At 34.2% G+C, this 5,148-nt stretch overlaps 1 non-coding gene across 1 annotated transcript; it reads right to left on the bottom strand.

Moving 5' to 3' along the window:
• Positions 1 to 301: 301 nt before the first annotated feature.
• Positions 302 to 409, bottom strand: LOC128292522 (small nucleolar RNA R71). Its single transcript, XR_008282507.1, has one exon. It is a non-coding gene; the product is annotated as a small nucleolar RNA R71 (small nucleolar RNA).
• Positions 410 to 5,148: the final 4,739 nt, after the last annotated feature.

Below are 5,148 nucleotides of genomic sequence, written 5' to 3'. Positions count from 1 at the left end.
AGCACTAAGAGGTCGACAATTAATGCAAATAATTTTGAGATAAAGACAACCACGGTACAAATGATCCAAAATATGCTTCAATTCAAAGGGAAAATTGTTAAAGATCCGAACTAGCACTTGAACCGGTTCCAACAATTGTATGACACCTTCGAATACAATGGAGTATCTAATAGTTATTCCCATTTTCATTATGTGATAACAAGGCCAATTGGCTAGACTTGTTAGAATCGAGTTCTATTACCACATGGAACGATCTTATGGAAAAATTTCTTCATAATTTTTCCCAATTAGCCGAACCATTCAACTCTGGTAGGAAATCACAAATTTTAAACAATACAAATGTGAGTCCTTATACGAGGCGTGGGAGCATTTCAATACAATGCTAATGAAGTGTCCACACCATTGGCTACAAGCATGGCTCTAAATACAAATATTTTACAATAGTGTCAACGGACACCTTAGATCTAGCCTAGATAGAGCATCCGGCGGATCTATCATGTTTCACACGTATGAACAAGCTTACAAAATTTTAGAAGACATGGCCATGAACTCGTACATGTGGCCTAACAAGATATTCATGTACAAATCAAGGCTTCCAATAGCAAAAGCGGTAAATGAGGAGAACGACGATGCTCGGTTCCAACAAACACTAGAAAAGCTTAACAATTTGGAGACACCCATCAAGCCAACAATAGCAGAGCCACATTACAAAATCCAACCGGAGGAGGCTAGCTACGTGAATAATAGGGGTGAGATCCCTATTTAAATACCTACAATCCTAGTTGGGGAGATCATCCGAACCTTAAGGGGAGGCAACCAAAGAGGCACGCATCAAGCTCAAGCTCAACTGAATCCTTCTTACCAACCTCCACTAATGCAACAACATCCTATAGGTAATGACCATACTACTTGTGGTCAAAGATTCGATCGACAAGATAGAGAGACACAAACAATGAAGATAGACATTCGACAAGTCTAAGCAACATGCAGACGAATTGAATCCCGAATGGACAACCTCTGTGACCAAATAAGCCAACTAATGACAATGTTTCAAAAACAAAATGTTCAAAGTCTCCCTAGAAATACAGAAAATAATCCTCAGAGAAATGGAAAGGACTACGCAAAAGCAATCGCGGTGCGATCAGCCAAGGAATTGAAGCCACCAACTAATCCCATCCAGGAAGAAGAGACAATTCTGAAAGACGTCAACAAACCCACAAACGAAGATGTAGCTAAACCTTTATAATGTCCTCAACCCAACCCAATTTCAAGTGTTACCGCATAAAACTTAACCATTTAACAAAATCAGATCAAAATTTATTACTTCTTTAAAACATTTCCTGTGGCATTCCAATTGAGATACTTAATATATGTGGCTAAGAATATGCCCTACAATAGTTTATCATGTGAATCTAGATACAAGTCTTTACCAAAATAAGTTTAAAAAAATAGATTAAAAGGAGTGTATTTCTAAACTACGCTAAAATTTCCACTAGCCGACTTCGCCACTATCTTGTCAAACTCCTATTGTTGTCTCTCCAGGTGCAGACTATCCTCAAATACCTGAAATGAAATAACAAACCCTGTAAGTACAAGAATACTTATTGAACTCTAAAACCATACCTTTGAATGATACTTTAAAAATATTTTATGAATTTCTATGAGTCGATTATTACTTTGCATCGTTTACTTCAATTGATACCTTTACATTTTTATCACTCTTATATATGCTAGTTATCCAACCCGTGATATGCTTAATCTTTCATATTTAGTAAACTAAAAAAACCCCTTCCATTGTTTCATAAATCTTTCGTCCCATAATACTTTCTTAACAGAACATTCCCTTAGAAAACCCTTCCAACTATACATGTATTAACTCATATTCCTATTTCAAATAGTTGTTCACTGACATTTATCGCAAATGGATACAAATACGTGTCAATGAATACTTACGCAGAAATAGTACCGTCAACAACTAATTAATTTATACTTTGGTCCAAACCACACAAACCCATATTGATATTATGCTACATAGATCTTGCAGATAAATTTCACATCACTCTATTTCAAGACCCTAGATACTCAGGATAACAAAAACTCAGATTCCATATGAATCCAATAGAAATCATTATACAACCAAATATGGTAGATTCCAGGTAAATCTAATTCAACTATTACATAACACAGACGAACTCGCACTAACTACTTCTTAAGTCACACATAGCTATGAACACGTTCATATTGAACACTAGCAGATTATCATGGCGGATACCCTTCTTAACATACAAATACACATTTATTTCCAAGAAATCCCCTTTAAGGCTTATTCAATTATATCATGGATCATATTCAAGCCATGACCTTGGACATATCATAACCTTCTCTCATCAGCAATTATTACAGAACTATCAGAATTTATTCAAAGCTTACCATAAAGGCAGATAAGCACATTTTACCATAAAGTCTTGGCAGAACACGCCATAAGGGTTACACAGAACCTGCCAAATGGGAAATCATATAGAGTATGCTATCAAGGCATTCCTTTCAGAATTTTTCATGAAGGTATTCCCTTCAGAATTTGTCATGAAGGCATTCCTCTCGTATATTGCCACAAAGGCATTCCTTTCCTAACGTGTTTATGATATGGATTTGCCTAGACTCACATTTCGTAAGGTTTGTCCATCATCAACTTAGGACATGCAGAGAACCCCCTTTAGGTAATCGCCACTCATAATTCCTTTTTAGAGGGTACCATACATGTAAACTTACCAGTCTAGGCTAAATCTGTCTCACATGTATCATGGAGTCTGCAACAAATGTTGGAGCTTGATTTCTAACCAAAATCACATCATGCACTGAAACAAACCAGCATAATCATCTTATGTTACCAACAAACAATCAACATAGCATACAGCTCATATCATACATTCCAGGCATATTGTTACAATTATACTAAAACAACAATTGATGTATTCCTGAAATTATTAGATTCACTATTAAAAACACATATTATACTCAACAAACATTCATTCATTCATAGATATAATTCATCATCACAATTGCCCATGCACTCAGCCTCACCTAACCTTTCATCAAATTACAAGTCTAGTTTATACCCTTTTTTAGCAAACCTTACCTATATACACATTGATCTAATTTTCATTCATGTAATTCTACACATAATAACTTTACTTTGCACAATTCTTGTATGTTTTACTCGTCTAGTCGATACTCAAGTTTTTTCATTATTTAATTGTCTATACCCACAATTTACATGTAAAAGTTAGAGTAGAGACTCACATTCAAGTTGACTAACTCAATTCTTTAATCAAACTATACTTCAATGCATATTTCAACCACATAAACAAGATCACATTTCACAGTAAACATTCCAAACGAACACATATGTAGTTATGATTAAATATCGCAAAACTCATGTATAATTCATCACATACTTAGACTCCACAGATTCTTATCAAATGTTCATGTTATTCTCAATGATCATTCATGCACTTATTCATCACTTCCAAAATTTAGATTATAAAGAACTTATCTAAAAGATTTAAAGGATTCCTCATGAGAGAACTCACATTTGACCAGTTACTTATTCTTGAACTTAATCTTCACTCAATCTCCATTCCTTCACAAATTTGAAATCGCCATAATTCATATCCCACACACATACCTTTATCTCGTTGTTTATATAAGTATGACTTTCATACTATCCATGATTTTAGATTCATAGTTTTGTTAATTTTTATATAGATATATTTTAGTACAAAAAAATTATATATACAAGGGTTAGTGTAGAAGCTCACCTGATCCTCACCTATTCTCGTTCAAAAATCTAGATCCAACCATCTAACTAGAAAGTACTGATCATGGAACATAAAAACATCGTCAAAATCTATTCGCATACCTTTAACCATTTCTCAAACATGGACAACCCCATACAAAACCCCTTTTTCTTTAATCTTAACGTTCAACCAAAATTAACAACTTACTGTTCAAAATTCCACCTGCATAACTAAAATACTCATTGGAATATGAAGTAATCTTCTACTTTAGATTCGATCTTTAATTCCTGTCCAAGGGTAGCAAACCTTAGATGGCTTCCACAAAAAGCCACAGTAACATTTTCAAAGGAAATAAGAATATAAAATGCCTCCTTCTCACCAGCCTATTTAGCTAATATTTATTTACAGACCCATGTCTCCATAGAAACTTGACACTTGTTACACACTTTTAAAATATCTTTGTTAATGGTCTACAGCTATAAATGCAAATATAAATAAAAATCCAATATGGATAATACCTAGTTACCCTAACAAGAGGGGTTCTAATTATTATACTCACAGCACAACTAGAATTGCTACTTTAATAACATAGAGTACTACGCCTTTGGTGAGCACTCCTTTCAAAATTATCTCTCAACCAGGTTGTTATCTCATTAAACAGTAACTAGATGCTAAGACTTCGTCGGGCGGGCTGTTACATACTCTTAACTACTTAACACAGACTTCTCCTTAATATATGGTAGAAGATCAGGAAATCAAATTCTTACTTACTCTCACGGCAGTTACTATACATCCGCACATATACACCAAATAATCATTTGGGCTAATTACACTATGCCATACAATTTTTTTACTGCTATGCACTAAAACGTTAAACCCGCCAAAACTAGGGTGTTACAGCCTCTGTTTAAAACGGTAATCCTAACAAAAACACTCCTAAAATTAAAAGATCCAGGAAGTTTTAAAATTTTAATAAAGATAGGTAATCAATATCATAGCAAAACCTTTTGTTATTTAGAGGCTAGTATAAATTTGATACCCCTATCGACTAATAGGAAACTTAGATTTGGGGAATTAAAAAACACATCGATAAAACTACAATTAGTCGACGGATCCTTGGTACACGCAAAATATGTGATCAAAGATACATTGTTCAAGGTATAGGGATTCATAATCCCCATCAATTTTGTAGTTTTACACTATGAGGAAGATCGAGAAACCCCCATCCTATTGGGTAGGCCATTTCTGGCAACTTCCAAATTGACGATTAATTTTGAATGAAACAAATTAATTATAAAAATCAATGAAAATGTAGAAGTGTTCAAATTAGGCCACAATTTCCAAATTAGGC

The sequence above is a fragment of the Gossypium arboreum genome, chromosome 4 (genome assembly GCF_025698485.1).
Source record: "Gossypium arboreum isolate Shixiya-1 chromosome 4, ASM2569848v2, whole genome shotgun sequence".
Lineage (NCBI taxonomy): Eukaryota > Viridiplantae > Streptophyta > Magnoliopsida > Malvales > Malvaceae > Gossypium > Gossypium arboreum.
Note: the sequence above shows the minus strand (reverse complement) of the source record. Positions and strands in the feature narration are given on the sequence as shown.